The 21,067-nt window shown below is 39.1% G+C and overlaps 1 protein-coding gene across 3 annotated transcripts in view; it reads right to left on the minus strand.

Annotated features, from left to right (window-relative positions):
• Positions 1–21,067, minus strand: part of ASCC3 (activating signal cointegrator 1 complex subunit 3) — a 513,547-nt gene that overhangs the window by 330,045 nt on the left and 162,435 nt on the right. The window lies entirely within an intron of this gene.

Here is a 21,067-nt window from a genome sequence, read left to right on the forward strand (position 1 = left end):
CAAATTGATTGCTTAATTATTTGTTCCATTATCTTTCCAGATACAGAAGTTAAGCTGACTGGTCTGTAATTCCCTGGGTTGTCTTTATTTCCCTTTTTATAGATGGGCACTGTATTTGCCCTTTTCCAGTCTTCTGGAATGTCTCCCATCTTCCATGACTTTTCAAAGATAATTGCTAATGGCTCAGATATCTCCTCAGTCAGCTCCTTGAGTATTCTAGGATGCATTTCATCAGGCCCTGGTGATTTGAAGACATCTAACTTTTCCACTGAATGCATCCGATGAAGTGAGCTGTAGCTCACAAAAGCTTATGCTCAAATAAATTTGTTAGTCTCTTAAGGTGCCACAAGTACTCCTTTTCTTTTAACTTTTCTAAGTAATTTTTGACTTGTTCTTTCCCTATTTTAGACTCTGCTCCTACCTCATTTTCACTGGCATTCACTATGTTAGACATCCAGTCGCCACCAACCTTCTTGGTGAAAACCGAAACAAAGAAGTCATTAAGCACCTCTGCCATACCTGCTTAACTTGAGCCATTTTAAAGTTGCCTGGGTTTCAACAGGGCAAGGACTCAGCATCTCTGATAATCAGGCCCCTTTAAGATTTCTCAAGTAAGACACCCCAAAATTGAGGCACCCAAAATCACTAGCCGCTTTTGAAAATCTTCACTCCTCCCCTCCCTCTCTCCTGATACTACTTAGTCATGTTTCCCAGAGACAGTTATCCCTAGAGCACCTCCAGATATTGTTCCAGTGCAGTGTTATTTGCCTTTGGAATACACTAGGTTTTATCAATTGCCAGTAATTCTAAAACTGCTTCTGAAGAGTCATATCACAAGAAAGTCTGTGCTATCCCAACATTTACCATGCAATAATATCTAAGCATAGATATTATGTTAGAATTATTTATTTATTATTCAGATACTACTTTGTGCTAGCAGTTGGTAAATGTGGACTTTAAGGACCTCCACGGTAATTCAAGGTGGAGAAACGTACCACTGTAATTTATTAACTAAATTGTGACACTACTACAGATGCAGCTGTTATCACTTTGAAATGAGCCATGTCAACCACAAAAATTAGCAGCTGTATTTACATAGAACATTAATTAGCAAACTGTGATGAAATATATTTAGCAATGCATATTAAGAATTTAAAGTGTGAAATACTACGAATGCAAGCTACTTAACTAATTTGCTAAAGCTAAATTAGTACTGTTGAGATCACACTAATTTTTAAGCCATAGTCTTGCTATCAGAAATTTTAATTATAAACAGATGTATATTCTCTCTTTTCCTGTTTTTGACATATGTCTAAACATTCACCATGCACTACAATGAATGCTCTTTTATGTCTTTGAATCTTATTTTAAAATAATGGCTCAAGATGCTCTAAATAATGACCCAAATACAAAGCCACATGAGATATAGGCATACTTAAGGAAGCTGGAGACCTCTGGCAAATATCTTGCCAGCAATTGTGATTATTTCTTAGATTTATTTTGAAAGTAGCAAGCAGAGTTATGAAAAAAATTCCTCTGGAAAAACAAACGTTCTGTGGCCTGTTTCTGAAACAGTAAGTCTACTAAACTTTAAATTAAATTCAAAAATATTAAACGCTAATTAAAAATACAAGCGAAAATAAAAATGTCAACTAGCAAATGCTAAAACTACAGATTACTCTTTTCAATTAAAATAATAAACAAGCACTCTTACTATTCACCTCATAATTAGTTTTAAATGCTGCACCGGCATTTCTCTCATAATTAGCTTTCAGGGACAATGACATGTTTCATCCATTAAATTATAAACTCTAAATTTTGAGTCATCAGAAAGCTGCGCTACTTATCCTTTGCAAAAATTACAACTGAATCTTAAAATGTCTTTCTTGTGCCTTCTCTGATATCCTTTGACTTCAGTTATCAGCACAGTGAGAAATGCATTCATTTATATCACTATTTCACCACTTCATTTCTCTCAGCACTGAAATGGTGAGAAAATAAAGTGTCACATTTGCTTAATGAATTGGAACTCATGCAAGACATTTCAATCTGGCTTTCGTATTAGGGCATGGCTGAATAGAAATGGGTTAACTGTCAATATTTTTACTGTCAACTTACATTTCTCTCTGCCCATGTAATTTTTTTTTCCCCAGCAGTATTCCAATTATTATTAGGAACCATTCCAGATTTAACTTGCCCATTGGGAAACGTACAAAGCAGATACACATGGATATCAGAATTATACAAAAGGTCTTGCTTACCAAGTTTAGGAGTGTGTGGCAATTTGATATTTATACCAATGATCATAAAATGGAAATGTTTTAAAACTTTCAGTTAAACTTAGTTCAGGAGCAAAGCTGAAATATGAAATACTCAGAACCCAAATCAGCCTTTTGTCTCTGGATAAACAAGATGATGGAGCTCAGCGTTCATAGATATAACATGCTCATGCTCCAAGACAGCAACAACTGCTCAGAACAGTCATATCCTGATAATCAATTCACAAACTGTAGCCTCTTGGCAAGCATCTATCTTTCATCTGCTGTCCTAACCAGAGAAACCACCTCAGAATTTTGGCAGACTTGGGCTAATAACAGTCATGGAGGAAAAAATGGTCACAGACCTGAAGCTGTGAAAATACTTAGGATCCCAGTGGTCCTAGATTCTAGTTGTGCCAGAGATAGAAGAAAAAGCACCACACAGACAACTGTCATTTTGGACAAAATCATCTTTTGTGCCAGGGCTCCCTATCTGTTCCAGACACCTGGGTTTGAAACTTCATCAGGACATGCAGAACAATGAAACACAGACAAGGAGATAGATATCTAAGTGGAAGACCACAACTTAATGATCTTTTAAATTTAACGGGGGTGAAGGACTAACACCCCACTTCCCCCCCATCCCCCTGCCAAAAATCAGGCATTTATTTTTATTTTGGTTCAGTCCAGCCTCCATACCAAATAGTCTGAACCTCTTCAGACTAATCCCTAACATTCTGCCCACCTCTGAATCCTCTCACCCTTCCCTTATGACAGAGAATGAGAAATATGAAATGTACTTCAGTTTGCAAAAATGTAGGGACTCTCCTTCCTCCTCCAGGCTACTAGGGTCAACCAGTTATCCTTCTGAGTTTCATGTCTACCTATGGGAGCTGGCCCCTTTGACACCAGTCACACAGGGTGTCAGTAAACAGCTTGGTCACAACCTCCACCTCAGTAGCTATTTTCTGCCTCCCATCAATCCCATCTCTAAGGTCTCCCAACCACGTATCAGTTCCCATGTCTGACAAATGAGTCCATCTTTCATGTAAATCTCAGGATCATCATCCCAGATTTGCCAGTATGAGATCACCACACTGCCAGTGTCTAAGATGACTCTGGTGACATTTTAGTTCACAACCTTCCAGGCCTGATCCACACAATCAAGACCTTATAATCATTTTAGACCAAAGCACATTTGGTACCCAGCCATATCTGTAACCCAACATACATTCCTGCTAAATTCTGACTCTCAAATTCACTCCAGCACAAATTCTAAGATTGCTCTCCCCTAAAAGAATAACATACAGGTATCAGAGTAGCAGCCGTGTTAGTCTGTATCCGCAAAAAGAAAAAGAGTACTTGCGGCACCTTAGAGACTAACAAATTTATTTGAGCATAAGCTTTCAAATAAATTTGTTAGTCTCTAAGGTGCCACAAGTACTCCTTTTCTTTTTACATACAGGTATGTGATTCACCCACCAGGTGGCACAGAACCAGCCTGAACTGGTCCCACAAGATGCTCTCCTCCCAAACCGCTGAGGATGGACAACTTCAGACCCGAAGCAGAGTGGCGACCTATTTGCCGTTCTCCTACCCTTTTGAGGGATTGGTAGACTCTAATGCCTATAAATCCAGATATCCACATTGTTTCTGAGATTTCCGGAAAACTGTAAGCACAAAAGATTTAGGTCATATTCTCCCCCTGCCCTGCTCGTCCACATTACAGGGTAGGCATAAGGCATTTCTATAGCCAGAGCCCCGAAGCTTGAACCCCTCTGAGAATCAAATGTCTCCAAAGCTGCAATGTAACCACACCAACACACCTGAATTGATTTAGTTGGTGTTGGCCCTGCTTTGAGCAGGGGATTGGACTAGATGACTTCCTGAGGTCTCTTCCATCCCTAATATTCTATGATACTGTGTAACACCACTTGCTGGACTGCACCCCAGGCAGGCTGACACGTTCCTCAATACTGCAGGAAATGGATACCTGCTCAGGTAACTACCATCCCAAAGTATAATAAAAAGCCTGGCTCTTGAAAGTACTGATAATAAATACTGTCATTCCAGCAACAACAACAACAACAAAGAAGGAAATATTCCCTTTTTTTAGGTTGTGAATCATAGGACAGTAGGAAAACAATGATCATCCTGAAAAATGAAATTTCAAACTATAATCTACTTGGATTTAGAAAGTGGACTAATCACTCACCTCACATTCAGCTCAGGCCTTTCTGGAACAATGGGTATGTAAGCTAGTTAGGCAAAACATAACTAATTCACATGACTTGGGGGACAAAGCACGACAAGGATGTACTCAGTTTACAAGCAAAAAAGAATGTTTTCCCCCTTTTTTCTGACAGCCCTAAAAACAGCCTGGGTCCTGGGAGTTGAGCTGGGTTCTTTCCATCATCCCCAGTTGAGAAGTTCTGCAGGCCAAATTATGCTCTCAGTGACAGCTATGTAACCTATTGGGATTGCACCGGCATCACTGATTGGAACTTAGTAACAGTGTTGTTGATGATGCATAAAATGGAATAAAATGCACTCCATTCCTTGTTAGAGATATTCCAAATGTTTTATTTAAATGTAATAGAATTCAATTAAAACTGGCATGACTGAAAAGTAAACGCTTATTTATTAAATTTGACAAGAGGGTTAGACTTCAGATATTGCCTTGTGGAGGCAAATAATACCTTCTTTACCCCACAGTTGCCAGAGCATAGAATTTCAAAACATTTCTATGCCACAATCAGTCCAATTCAGAGAGCAGTTCTTGCCACCATTGCTCTAACCTCCACCATATGCATTCAATCTGAAAATTAAAATCACCTGAACACTACTATGAGCAGAGGATATTAGGGAGCCACTGATTCAGTGTCAAAGCAGCTATGAGATCATAAGTCCACCCAGAAGAGCTACAATTCCCACATGCAGACTGAAGATGCCCAAGAAAATAAGTCTAGATGATTACACTGAGGGCCTGTATAAAACCTCTGGCTAGAAAAGGAACAGTTTAGCAAGGCAGTATGTACACCACAAGTATTGAAAATTCCAGAGGATTGAAACACAAGATGAAAATTCAGAGGAACCTATTTTGGAGAGCCTTCTCCACCTGAACATAAACAAATCGCATAGCTACTTATCATCTGTTCATTTTGATGCCAATGCTCATCTCCAATGTTTTTTCTGCAACTGTGAACTCTATACAAGATATAAAATTAGTTCTTTACATTACATTTTTCCCAGCCTCTTGGTAACCTGGGAATATTTGGCAACAAGTCTTCTTAATGAATCAGTTGCAAAATTCATAGCTTGCATCTTTTATTGATTAGGGGTCAAAGGCAGCGCATTCCTTCTGTTCTTTTTTCCAAGGAAATTATGGTGTAAGTGGCTCAGATATGGTCGCTCTAAAGTGAATTATAAGAGCCTTGAGAGCTATAAATTAACTTAATAAAGGAATATGAACTAATATTCCCTTAGACATTTTTGCTTGATTCTGCAGAAAATAAAATTATCAACTTGTGCTCTTCAGTATAAATCAAGATTTTGAAGTTCTATCTATTCAGGCAAATATAGATTTTAGCCCTGCCAATGCATTATTCTTCTAAGGATATTGGTAAATTTGGGCAGCATTTTGCTACTAAAACAATGTCATTGCTGACTTACTCCTCAGAGCGTCAGGAACACACTGGTGATATGTCAGCCCCAAACATCTTTCCTAGTAGCTTCATATAGATGTTGAATAGAATTTGTGACAGATGGACGCTTGTGTGACTATGTACAATCCCTCATGAAGGGTAAGCCAAAACACTGCTGTCTGGGATCTCTCACAAAGGAAGAAAAAAACCCAAACAACAGAAGGATCACTGTATCAGTCTCTACCGATGGGTTGGTAATCTTTTATAAATCAAAAGGTATAAAAATAAAATAATTAATAATTAATAAAATCAACATCAACATCTTATCCTGCTCCACTACCTGGAGGAAATCACTATTAATAGTAACTGACTTAGTCCATACCCCGGTCTGAAACTAGATGAAGGAGGACTCTAGAAATATATAGCCTGCAAGTTTTGATAGAATAACCTTACCACACCTTTCCTGACAAACTGCCCTAAAACGGGTAAGTTTAAAACAAATCAGTAACCTGAAAGACTGTTAAAATCCTGTTTTATTGTCCTGCACTGTATATAGGTTTTACATCACACTCATCATTATAGTATCTGAGCACCTTCCAACAGTGCATTAAGCAACATAACTAACATTGGTCATGTGTTTGTTTTTTCATTCTTTTCCCAAGGGTAGGTATGTGTGCAGTAGAATGTTTTGGGGTTTTTTGGTTATAAAATAATACTAATACATACTTTTCCATATGTTTATATTAGAAAACGCAAGGTTGAAGAAATGTGCCTTGAACTTGGAATGGAAGGTGTGTTTTTCCCCTGAGTATCAAGCCCAACTACCACCTGTTGAGGGCAGCTGGCATTTTGTGAGTGATAGGGATTGTTAAATTTCTCCAAGAGCAGCCCAAATGTCTCTGTTAACCTTAACTAACTGTAAAACATATTGTTCCATCTCCAAGCTCTTAAAGAGTGTGTGCACCTGACTTGCACATCAGTTGTGTAAACGCACCCAAATATGCATGTACAAAAATATCTTAAATTTGGGGTGCATGCAAGAGCACATATGAACTTTTGAACATTAAGGCCTAATTATTGTATTTACACCACCAAAAGACTTCAGTTATTTGCAGTAGAGCTAGTGGGGAAACTAGAATAAGGGTGGATTAACTTCAACAGGGGCAGAATTAGGCCAACAATGAGCATTTATGAAAATCCTACCACAGTAGTCCAGCATTACTTTAGTGACTACAACATAAAAATATGCATCTTGTAGCTCCACTACTTTATGCTGCTTTTACAATGATAAGGCAAACTGAACCTATTTAAGCAGACAGAACCAGAATAAATAAAATGTCAGGAAAATAGGACCATGTCTTTAATTTAGGCAACTAGCTTCACACTGCACTATTTCAACAGTAGCCCTCCATCAAATGGACCAAGCAATCTAATGAAGTCTACTAATAAGCAAGAGGTAAACAGGCTGGCCATGACTCTGACCATTACATGCCCCACCAGGCACTGTTAAAAAGATATCGTCCTTGTGGGATTTCTCTAGATGCAATTTTCACTCCAGAACTAGAGGTTCTGATCCATGACTGACCTCCATGAACACCCTCCTGGTCATCAGTCTTATCTACAATGTGAGTTGGGATCCCATATATAACATATCTATACATAGGTATATGAAAAATCTTGTATCCTACTCATTATGGAATAATTTGAATACCTGATAACAAAACAAAAATATTCTGTTTATATTTTTTATACATAAAGCTCACATTATTACTAATAATTTTACAAAACCACATGTACTAAATCAACAGAATGATATTTTCCACAGCATGTTATTCCTTTTCTTTCCCTTTGTTTCCTTCAACTATCTTGATTAATTGCTATTGTTTTTTCCATTCTGTATCACTACTTGTTTGTTCCTTTCTCTTTTCCATTATTTAACCGCCTTCACTGTCTCGTCTTTCTTGAGAATGCAGAGAATTTGTGTTTTAAACAATTTTAGAGGCACCTCATGTTTAATACTGTATATGTGCTCACGTGCTCTCCTGCTGCCTCTGCCTTTTAAATGCTAACCCAGTGTGCTCCTCCTGTGCAATGACTGATGATGTCGGGGCTGTTCATATTGCTGATGAAGGAAAAAGTTGTGACTGAACATACTGGAACTAAATATGTGTTTGTTGTGGGGATAATGCCAACAGCTGAAACATAGGTCAGAAACAAATAAAATCCAGTTGCCCTAGTGCAAAACATACATTAGATATTTTAGAAAGTAGACATTTAACAAACAAAATCTTGGTCAGATAAGATAATTGGAAACTATTTCATCACTTGGTGAAAATGATTATTAAACAAGTTTTACTTTAATGAAACTATCTGGAATACTGTAAAATAACTTACAGATATCAAAATTACAGGGCAAAATGTTTAAGAGTGCCAAAGGGATTTAGAGTAACAGCCGTGTTAGGCTGTATTCGTAAAAAGAAAAAAGAAAAGGAGTACTTGTGGCACCTTAGAGACTAACCAGTTTATTTGAGCATGAGCTTTCGTGAGCTACAGCTCACTTAGGAGCTTATCTCCCTTTGACTTTCAGCGAGACTTAGGACTGGTGTACACGACACAGTTAGGTCAATGCAAGGCAGCTTATGTCAACCTAATTTTACACATGTTTACACCTCAACTGGTCTCCCACCTTTCTAAGCACCCCCCTACACCAACACAAAAGTAACCACCAACTCCCCGAGTGGCACAGAGAAACAGTCAATGTACTTAGGTTAACACAGTGCAAGTGTAGATACTGCATCAGTTATGCTTAAAGATAGGATTTAGTCAACGAGATCATAGAAGTCACGGAATCTGTGACTTTACCGTGACTTCTTCGGCTTCAGCTGTCAGCAGCTGCAGCCGGGATTGTCTCCCCCCCAATCCCCTTGTGACTGTGGCGCTCCAGCTGTCAGTCTCCCCCCCACACACACCCCACTCAGCCCTCCCTCCGATTATTTTTACTCATAGACAGGTCATGGGCTCCCATGAGTTTTTGTTTATTGTCCGTGACCTGTCCACGGCTTTTATTAAAAATAACCATGATGGAATCTTAATCTTAGTTATGTTGACCTTACCTGTCCTCCAGCAGTTGTCCCATAATGCCCCATACTGATCGCTGTCGTGAACTCCACTGCCCAGTGGTCACGGAGACTGGAAGCCACCATGGCCCTTTAAAGCCCCACAAATTTTTAAAATCTCTTTTCCTGATTACCCAGCTTGACGACCACACCAAGTTGCTCTCCATTGTTGAGTGCACCTGCCCATGCTGACCATGCCCACAACACGCTCCAGACGCACAGCTGCCAGGATTGGACATCAGATACTGGATCTCCTGGGCTGGTGGTGAGAAAAAGCTGTGCAGGCACAGCTCCGAACCAGCCATAAAAACATTGACGTATGAGCTGATTGCTCAGGGGAAATGGTATTACAGGGACCAGATCACATGAAAGCGAACAAGCAGCGGCAGGCATACCAGAAGGACAGAGAAGCCCACAAGTGATCCTGTGCAAAGCAGCAGACCTGTTGTTTTTACAAAGAGCTGCATGCCATCCTCAGCAGAGACCCCACCACCACCCCCAAGAGCACCCTGGATATCACCGAGGAGCCCAAGTAACAAGCGTCTACAATGAACAGCAAGGATGGTGGATGAGGAAGGAGGAGGAGAAGTACAGGGGACAGGTGACCAAGGGATCCAGCTACGCAGAGAGTCAGGACCTGTTTTTGACTCCATCACAGTCCAGCTAGTTGAGCACGGATGCTGGGGAACCATAAATGTAGATAAATATAGATAAATTTTCAATTACAGAGATGCCCTCTCCTACAAAGTAGCAGGACACAATCTTTTGACTTCTCATTCATTTACTTGTATTAGAAGAGGCAGCGGTGCAAGCATAAGTGGTATAGTATCTATCTGCTTTTCATTGCCCTTTAAAGTTGGCACATGAATATCTTGACTTTAGTGAGGCTTTTGATACTGTCTCGCATGACCTTCTCATAATCAAACTAGGGAAATACAACCTAGATGGAGCTACTGCAAGGTGGGTGCATAACTGGTTGTGAAATCATTCTCAGAGAGTAATCATCAGTGGTTCACAGTCATGCTGGAAGGGCATAATGAGGAGGGTCCCGCAGGGATTGGTTCTGGGTCCTGTTCTGTTCAGCATCTTCATCAGTGATTTAGATAATGGCATAGAGAGTACACTTATAAAGTTTGCGGATGATACCAAGCTGGGAGGGGGTGCAAGTGCTTTGGAGGATAGGATTAAAATTCAAAATGATCTGGAGAAATGGTCTAAAGTAAACAGGAGGAAATTCAATAAGGACAAATGCAAAGAACTCCACTTAGGAAGGATTAATCATTTGCACACATACAAAATGGGAAATCACTGCCTAGAAAGGAGTACTGCGGAAAGGGGTCCGGTGGTCATAGTGGATCACAAGCTAAATATGAGTCTTTGTTGCAAAAAAAGCAAACATCATTCTGGGATGCATGAGCAGGAGTATTGTAAGCAAGACATGAGAAGTTTCAGAGTAGCAGCCATGTTAGTCTGTATCCGCAAAAAGAAAAGGAGGACTTGCGGCACCTTAGAGACTAACAAATGTATTAGAGCATAAGTTTTCGTGAGCTACAGCTCACTTCATCGGATGCATGCAGTGGAAAATACAATAGCGAGATTTTATATACACACAGAGAACAAGAAACAATGGGTGTTACCATACACACTGTAACAAGAGTGATCAGCTAAGGTGAGCTATTACCCGCGGGGGTGGTGGGGGGACAACAAAAAACCTTTTGTAGTGATAATCAAGGTGGGCCAGTTTGCAAATTAGGCTTGAATAAAGACTGGGGGGGGCTCACTTGTCAACTTTGGGATGCCTTCTCTGAATACCCTGGAAAGATAGCGACAAAAAAGTCTGTACAGAGCTGAGTTCATTAAAAAAAAAATCACAGTCAGAAAGGACAGTATGATATACTGTCAGGGTACCTTCCCCACTCTGAACTCTAGGGGACAGATGTGGGGACCTGCATGAAAGACCCCCCCAAGCTTATTCTTACTAGCTTAGGTTAAAAACTTCCCAAGGTACAAACTTTGCCTTGTCCTTGAACAGTATGCTGCCACCACCAAGCGTGTTAAACAAAGAACAGGGGAAGAGACCACTTGGAGATGTCTTCCCCCAAAATATCCCCCCAAGCCCTACACAGCCCCTTTCCTGGGGAGGCTTGAGAATAATATCCTAACCAATTGGTTCCAAAATCATCAAAGACCCAAACCCCTGGATCCTGGAACAATGGAAAAATCAGTCAGGTTCTTAAAAGAAGGATTTTCTTTTTTCTTCTTTTTTTTTTTTTTTTTTTTTTTTTTAAAGAAAGGTAAAAATCATCTCTGTAAAATCAGGATGGAAAATACTTTACAGGGTATTCAGATTCAAACCACAGAAGAGTCCCCTCTGGTCAAAACCTTAAAGTTACAGAAAACAGGTATAAACCTCCCTCTTAACACAGGGAAAATTCACATAAAACAAAAGATAAACTAATCCGCCTTGCCTGGCTTACCCCTATACTGGTTGCAATATTGGAGACTTGGATTAGGATGGGTTGAAGAAGACGGATTTCTGCCTGGCCTCTTTCAGTCACAAGAGAGAACAACCGATAAACAAAGAGCACAAACAAAAACCTTTCCCCGTCCCAAGATTTGAAGTATCTTGTCCCTTTATTGGTCCTTTGGATCAGGTACCAGCCAGGTTAGCTGAGCTTCTTAACCCTTTACAGGTTACAGGATGTTGCCTCTGGCCAGGAGGGATTTTATAGCACTGTATACAGAAGAGAGGTTACCCTTCCCTTTATATTTATGACATATACAAAGGCTATAAATGAAAAGGGAGAAATGTAAAAAATTAACTAACCAAAAAAATATATTTTGCAGGCTCATTGCACTAATGAGGCCAACGGAAAGGCCAGAATGAACAGGAAGGCCTAACAGAAGTCAAGTGCAAGCTACAACCATGCAGCTAGGTAAAAATTCACAGAAAGAGCCAATAGGCTAATGAGAAAACTGATGGCCATACATTTATGGCCTGATCTTCCTTCCACGGAAACCAATGGAAGGTTTGCCTTTGAATTCTACGTGATCAGGAGTCAAAGAGGGAGAGTAGATTAACTACATGAAGACTAAAAACAGCAGCAATTTTGAATAGGAACTTGCGATAGGAAGGAAAGCATTAACATAACAGATGTTGAAATCATATAGTGTTGCTTTCCAGAATCAAGAGAGAGTGGTCTGAGTACTATATTTTAAGATATATGGGTTGAAATCCTATCATTACGGAGATCGATGGGCAAATCTCACAATATATAGAAAAATAGACCAGGGAGACATGAAATGAAATCGTACATTTTGGATCAACAGCTAAGCCGCAGTTTATGACACTGAGGCCAAAGTAAAGATCAAGGTTACGGTAATGACAGAGGATTTAATGACATATGCTTTTGAGGCTTTCAAGACTAAGTTATCACCTCGCCAGAATATTACACTTAACCTGAGGAGTTAGATGGAAGATTGAGGACTCAGTTAGTAGTTAACTTTCAGTGATGGATAAACAACCCACTGTGAAGATTCCTGATGTAACAGTGTCATAAAAATAAAGGGAAGGGTAACCACCTGTCTGTATATAGTACTATAAAATCCCTCCTGGCCAGAGGCACAAAAACCTCTTACCTGTAAAGGGTTAAGAAGCTCAAGTCACCTGGCAGGCACCTGACGAAAAGGACCAATAAGGGGACAAGATACTTTCAAATCTGGGGGCAGAGGGGAGGGGGGAGGCTTTGTCTGTTCCGTGTGGCTCTTGCCAGAAACAGAACAAGAAAGCAAGCACTCCAACTCCTTAGTAAGTATTTAGCAAGGAAATGTGTTAGATTATCTTTTGTTTTGGCTTGTGATTTTCTCTGTGCTGAGAGGAAGGTATATTCCTGGTTTTTCTTTTTGTAACTTTAAGGTTTTGCCTAGAGGGAAATTCTCTGTGTTTTGAGTCTAATTGCCCTGTGAGATTATCTCCCATTCTAATTTCACAGAGGTGCTTCTTTTACCTTTTTCCTTTCTAATAAAGTTCTGGGTATTTTTAGAATCTGATTGGGTTTTTTTAGTGTCCTAAAAAAACCAAGGCTGGTCTGTGCTCATCTTGTTTATTCTCAAGCCTCCCCAGGAAAGGGGGGGTGTAGGGCTTGGGGGGATATTTTGGGGGAATAGGACTCCAAGTTGTCCTTTCCCTGATTCTTTGTTAAATTATGTGGTGGCAGCATTTACCTAATCCAAGGTACAAGGGAGAATTTGTGCCTTGGGGAAGTTTTAACCTAAGATGGTAGAAATAAGCTTAAGGGATCTTTCATGCGGGTCCCCACATCTGTACCCTAAAGTTCAGAGTGGGGAGGGAACCTTAAACAGAGATGGATATTACTATACCATGGGAATCTACTAATAACCCATTAAATCTGCCAACCATAATCAGTAGCAGAGCTAATGATGAACCGCATTATCCAGGAAGTTAGTCCAGCAAACTAGTGACAGTCACCAGACACTTAGAAGCAGCATTTCCTTGAGGTGGTAAACAAATGTTTGGCTTAATTGGCTTCAGCTTTATATTTATTTGGTCTAGACCATTTATTCAGAGAAACCAACTGGTAACAGAGACAAAACAAGGAAGATAGCCTCTCTCCTCTAAGTAATGAATGAAAATAAAAAAACAAGTGAAGTTTTCTTGTTCTTGAAAACCTGGTGCTCTCATTGGCTATGCTGCCTCCTCCATTACAGTTGAAAAGTTGCCAAATAATAAAAATGGTGTTGCTCCATTACACAAGGAGACATAACTTGGGAATCCTGGACTGTTGATCTAAAGCCCAATAGCTACATAGGGATCTCATGTACCCAGTTCCAGATGGATTAGGATGTGACTGTAGATCTATTAACATGCAGATGCACCAATCAGTGCACTCTGTGTAGGGGAAAACACAGGTACCGAACACATGAAGCTGTAATAGCAGCTGTAGAGCAGTTCCACTAGTGCTTCATAGTTGGGAGTGGAAGAACCACCCCTCTACACTAAACCTTGCTAGCGCATTTGGCACAGAGGGTAGAATTTCCTATTAACATGAATGTATAAAGAAGTTGTTTGATACCAGAAAAACGCCATAGTCCTGGCTATAAAATTATTTTCTCTATTTGACTGAAATAAATTGCAGTTCTGTACAGGCCATGTGTAAAGAATTCCATGATGTCTAGATGACAGATATATAACACGATCAATTCAAAACTCTGAATCAACAGATTTTTTTAATTTAGATAATTTATGTTTTATGTCAATTGTAGGTTTAACATTTCAGATAGTCATACATTAAAAACAACCAAGGTATGACTTACAAAGTACAGCAAAATCCTACACAGGAGGATTCACAATTTCATATTGATAAGAGACAGATAAAATGGATTACAAAATTCCCCTAGAAATTCTAGGTATTCCATTTAAACTTGATATAGTGGACTGTGACAATCATAATAAACTGGAATTAAATCAAATGCAGACAATCAGGTGGATAATTCCTTTTCTCACGTGCAGTGAAAGCATTAAAGCTGTGCTTCTTAATAGAAGAACGTAATGTTGTATATACAACCTAGTTACATGAACTCTAAGGAGAAACTATGCAGAGCAATAGGCACTAGGGTCATATTTACTGTTGTGAAAAGTAATATCATAAGCACACCTGCTCCATATATTTTTCTGGGGTAAAAACAGTCTGTTTGGAGTCAGTACAAATCACATGTTAACAGCCAGGGCTACAGATGAAAGAAAACAGCTTGCATGCTTCATTAAGTTCAGCTCTTATATTGTAAAAAATATATAATTAGTTACACAACCTGTAAGTTTAAATAAAGATTTAAATGTTTTAAACAGGAGCTTGAATTCCAAATGTTACCTTACTTTTTTTTTTCTTTTTGCTGTCAATTGCTTCACTAATTATGGTTATACTAAGCTCAGATACACCACTGTCAGCTCTGATTGATGCCAATACCCCTTTAATCAGATCTGACAACTTTCAGCTAGTGTGTCTGTCTCTTGGGGCACAACCATCCAACCTGTTCACTTTAATGTCTTCCCTATGCTCCTTTTTTCTCCCTTTTGCTGCCCCCTCTTCTACAGAATAAATGTATATTGCAATAGCAATAACATTCAAATATATAAATAAATGTTAATGTACATAATTATGCACTTTGAAGCATGTTCATGATTGTATTTGGATCAAGAATGACAACTTCCATTTACTGGATAAGCATTTACTATTAACAGTAAAGATTTCAAGTACAAGGGTATTTGCTGGGAAATCTATTGACATTTGTGCGAAACTTCTAATACGATCATTTGCCCTTTATCTCGGACCATGTTAAAAAGAAGTTGTTTCAGATGTGACAAAGTTCCTCCTCTACCTTGGTGGGTCTTGCGCTTATTGGCGGATTTGCTCACCACGGAGATTCACAGCAGCCCTCAGTTTGGCTGTTTTCGTGAACCCACAGTCCAGGTCAACTTCTCCTGTGTCTGACCAGGAGTTGGGAGGTTTGCAGGGAACCTGGGCCCGCCCTCTACTCCAGGTTCCAGCCCAGGACCCTGTGGAATGCAGCTGTCTAGAGTGCTTCCTGGAACAGCTGTGCGACAGCTACAACTCCGTGGGCTACTTCCCCATGGCCTCCTCCCAACACCTTCTTTATCCTCACCATAGGACCTTCCTCCTGGTGTCTGATAATGCTTCTACTCCTCAGTCCTCCAACAGTACACGTTCTCACTCTCAGCTCCTAGCGCCTCTTGCTCCCAGCTCCTCACACGCGCACCACAAACTGAAGTGAGCTCCTTTTTCAACCCTTTTTAAAGCCCTGATTAGCCTGCCTTAATTGATTCTAGCAGCTTCTTGATTGGCTGCAGGTGTTCTAATCAGCCTGTCTGTCCTAATTGTTTCCAGAAGGTTCCTGATTGTTCTGGAACCTTCCCTGTTACCTTACCCGGGAAAAGGGACCTACTTAACCTGGGGCTAATATATCTGCCTTCTATCACTCTCCTGTAGCCATCTGGCCCAATCCTGTCACATGAGTAATTTTTTCCTTTCCTATAATTATCTTTCCTATACATTCAATAATAAGGGGCTGTTTTAATTAGCAATAATGCAAAAGAGAAAAAGCACTATGAAAATGCCTTTTTTCCTTAATTGAATATAAGTGGAATGGCAATTTTTGTACCTTTTGAGACAATAGGGACTGCCTCAAAAGGTACAAAATGGCCAACAATGACTTCTAATAGTTATTCAACTGTGTAATTTAATATACAAACAAAAGTCCCACTAGAAGATTATGTAGTTTGCTACGTAATTTTAAATATTTGTTTACGGGCATCTCTCCAGGACTCATCACAATAGCATCCTGGAGTATGTCTACACTGCGTCTGGGAGCAATCCTCTCATCCCAGGTAGACAGAGTCAGGCTAGCAGGGCTTGAGCTAGTGCATTAGAAGTACCAGTGTGGATGCTGCAGAGACTGGGGCTAGCCACCTGATCTCAAACCCAGCAGGTTGAGTTGGCTTGAGAGTTTGCGTTTCTACGTCCACACTGCTCTTTTTAGTATGTTAGCTCGAGTCCAGCTAGTGTGAGTCTGTCTACTTAGGCTGGGAGACTCATCCCCAGCTGAAGTATAGAGATACCTGTGTTCCTGAGTATCTATAATTAGCCATTAATGTTAAGTCCAAGCATCCTTAATTAGTTGCCATTTTTTTAAATTTATGCCAGAAAGAAATGTGGGTTCAGTCAGAGCAAGTTGGTACTAAAACAAGCTTAAAATCTCTCTCAAATTGCTTCAGGACATCACTACACTGCAATGCCACCCCAAAATATAGTGGGATCCCATTCTCGAGAATGGGAGTATCCAACTTTTTCCTCAGTTATCCAGGAATTGCTCTTACAACACAGGGCTGTTTTTGGCTAGCTGTTCCTCTTGTGTCCTGCCCTGCAAACCATACTCCTGGGATAGGGTCCTGCAACATCGGTTTTTCTAAGTTAGTTTCACAATACAATTACTTTGGAATGCCACATTGTAATTATAACTAAGGAGGGCTGCTGTTGTCCCATAGGTTGAACAGGGGTGGAGTGAAGGGGAAGAACAGACATTACATTAAGAGACCTAATCATTCTACTTATTCACAAAACCACAATACAAGCTATATATTAATCTGCACTCTAGACAAAGTTATATATTCAAGTCATCTTGCTAATGGGAAATAGTGAACCTACAGTACAGTACAACTCATAACTGGGAGACTATAAGCCTAAATGTTACTAGAAAGTATCCGGAAACCAACACGGCTACACCACCACTGCATACCAGAGAATTAGTAATTTGCATTCCTGCAGGATTTGCTACCTGACCATAGCAAACATTTATTATGCAACCTTAAATTGCAATTTAATTGCAGTATTCACAATTAAGACCACCAATTAATTAAACATTTAATCGATGAGTGTTCACAAATTATTGTTTGGTTGGGTTAAAATCTCTCTGAAAATATGGTACTATTTCTAATAACCTCTCAAATGTAAATTCTAAGCACGCTTATTTCAGTCAAACATGAAATAAATTAACATTAATGCATGATTATATTTTTACATAGATATAATTACTGAACTAGCCTGTAAATATTGTGATTTCTATAAATGATTCTTAAGGACTTTCACTGTGATGCAGCTGTGGAATCAGAATACACTTTATATCTATAATCTACAAAATAAATTGGAATTATGTACAGACATTTATCAGTAGTCTTATTTAAGATAAAGTTATTCCTTTTCCATAAATAATCATATTAAATGCTAAATAAAAAATACACTAATTGTGGAAAAAAGCAAAGTAACTTAGAGAATGTAACCTATAAACTGCTTTAATATTATTTCTTAATTTAAGTCTGTGAAAGATGGCCACACACATAACAGGTCAGAAAATGTTAAATAAATCTGGTGAAGAGCCAGAAAAAAGCAAATACTAACAGAACATGTTTCCTCTCCACCCCATTCAAGTAAGCCATCTTTCTTCAGAGGAATATTCTAACTCAGCAGGCACAGATGTTATTCTGCAATTTTTACAGCTAAATCAAGGATAATTGGACTTGTGAGTACCTTTAAATTGTACTCTGGGAAAAGGGTCTAGCTTAACGCATCATTTGCATTAACTATAAAGACTGCTTTTTTATCCTTTAAAATTTATAGTGCTTTTTTTTGTATGTGAGGAAGCACAAAACAGTTATACAGTAGTTTTATAGACATATATGGACTTCTTTGTACAGAACATTTTAAGTTATTTTATGAGAGACCATTAAATCTTGCAAAAGTAAAAAATAATCAGTAACCAACACCAGGGGATCTACAGTGCTACAACTATTTTTTAACTAAGCGATCAATAAAAGTAATGAGACATTCTTCAAAAGGGGACTCTCTTATTGGTTTTCTTAATAATATGCCTTCTATGCAGACAAACAGCTTTCTTTGGCATCAAAATATTTGTGTTATATTTGGTGCTTTAAATAAGTTGCTTGATCTCATTAACTATATGCCTATGAGCAACATCATTTCATAAGACTACTTATTCAAGCCTCAATCTATTAGCATTTTATATAAGAATTCTAAATCTTTTTAGATCGTCTTCTTTTGAGAAACTCAGGAACTACTTATTCACTTCTCTTACTGTAGCTTTGTATTAACGTTTAAAAAAAGCTTAACATTAAGATTTCCAGCCTTGATCTTAAATTAGAAAATATAAAATCACAGCAGTATTTTCCCCCACACCCTCTCCACTATCACTGGTTTTGGCTAGAATTTTTAATGCATTTCATAAAGTGTCTTCTGCAAACACAAAACAGACCCAAAATTAAGGAACTTCTCCACATGCAGGACGGTGTCTATATTAATTTGTATTGTTCATCATTTATTGCTACACAGTAGTCAACACCATATGCAATTTAACTAGAGAAGGCAAAAATCTAAAACTGGAAAGACAGGTATAAATACCAATGTTGAACAACATGATTAACAATACTAGTTGACAGAATTGTTGAGTTTTCTTGAAACCCAAAAGCTTTGGTGTTTTCCATCTAGATTTAAAATAAATATAATACTGAAGTGACATATTAAACTGTAATTGAATTGATTAGCATTACATCATCCTTCACTGATTCATGAAGCAATATGGACAGCACTGTAGTGAGGTGTATAACTGTATTTTATTCTAGTTGCCCTAAGTAATGCATGCCTGAATCACAAATCTGACCATGCAGATTTTCACAAAATCCAGAAATGTAAAATATATCCTTCCATACGGATATATTTCTTGTGTCATTCTTTAGAATACAATTGGTTTAAAATAATGTGTAACTTGTTTAAATTTCCAATGACTCAGAGAGAACTACTGGCCACTAAATTGCGGATTATTTCACATGGAAGCTATAGACATACATTTATAAAGCATAAATGTCATTTCCTGAAGCAAAGCAAGCGGCAAGTAAGGCATTCCCAATGTCTGAACAAAATAGTGTGGTATGGGCTATTCTTTTAACAATCACTCTATATATATAAAAGGAATATATTAAGGAAGCTACCAGCAGAAACTTTTAAATATACACTGTAGTATTACAGGTGTAATATTGGGACAATGGTATTTATGTTTAGGTACATGGTTAAGGGGTAATTTTCTATTATTTTCTAGTAAACAAAGTAATGAAAGTCGCTGAGACAGACCTAATGCTAAAAACTCAACAGCCATTTACTGAAAATACTACAAAGCAATAAGGTTATAAGAATTTTTAATATTATATTAGAAACCATATCATGATAAAGGTTTCTTTTTTTAAATGTTCTTCCCTTGAGAGGGTTCAACCCATTTTTTTGGTGTGGGTGTTTTTTCTATGTATGTATGTATGTTTGGGTTTTTTTGCATTTCCCAATTATATTCACCTTGGGCAACATAGCTAGGAAATATATGTAAACAAGTGTAAAGCCAAACAACAATAGATTGCCAAGGGCATGTTTCACATAGGAATACTTGATCAAGAAAGTAGCAAGAGTAGCAAAGCAGTGACGCATTTATCATCAGTACAGCTTCAATATAAAGCAGGGGTGGCCAGCCTCCAGAAGGAACCAGAATTTACCAATGTACATTGCCAAAGAGCCACAGTAATAAGTCAGCAGCCCCTCATCAATCCCTCACCCCGCTCCTCCCACCCACCGGCAGTCGCACGGATCAGCGCCTCCCTCTCCCTCCCCCACCTCCCGGTCAGCTGTTTCGCAGCATGCAGGAGGCTCGGGGGGGGGGGGGGAGGAGCGAGGACACGGAAAACTCAGGGGAGGGGACGGGAAGGGATGGAGTGGTGGAAAGCCTGTGGCAGAGCCAGGGTTGAACAGTGAGCACCCCCCTGCACATTGGAAAGTTGGCGCCTGTAGCTCCAGCACCAGAGTCAGCACCTATACAAGGAGCCGCATATTAACTTCTGAAGAGCCACAGGTTGGCTACCCCTGACAAAGTTCAATTCTGGGGCGGGGGGTTAATCATCTAAAATTCTTCTCTTCTTGAATAGCAGATATGCAGTAAACAGCAGCACTAAATAAGTCCACGTCTCCCCTTAAGAAGTTATGTCAACCCCACTACTTCGCTCAAGGGTGTGAAAAATCCACACCACCCGAATGATGTGGTTAAGCCAACCTAACCCCTGGTGTGGACAGCGCTAGATTGATGGGACCTAGCTACCACCTCTCGGGGAGGTGGATTAAATACATTGATGGGAGAATCTCTCCCCTTGCTGTCGTGAATGTATACACTGAAGTGCTGTCGCTGTACTGCTACAGTGTTTCTAATGAAGACATCACCTAAGTTAGCAGACTTTGGGAAGGTTCAAAGAATAGGTTGAATGGGCGATTTAGCTTTGTACCCATTGGTAAGACGCTAAAGTACAATCCAGGTCAGTAATGATCTAAAGTAATTTAAAACTTATTCATTAGCTATATGAAATGAATTGATCGCCTCAGTCTGACTCACTATGGACAAATATTTTCCTCCT

The sequence above is a fragment of the Natator depressus genome, chromosome 3, assembly GCF_965152275.1.
Source record: "Natator depressus isolate rNatDep1 chromosome 3, rNatDep2.hap1, whole genome shotgun sequence".
NCBI classification, from domain to species: Eukaryota; Metazoa; Chordata; order Testudines; family Cheloniidae; genus Natator; species Natator depressus.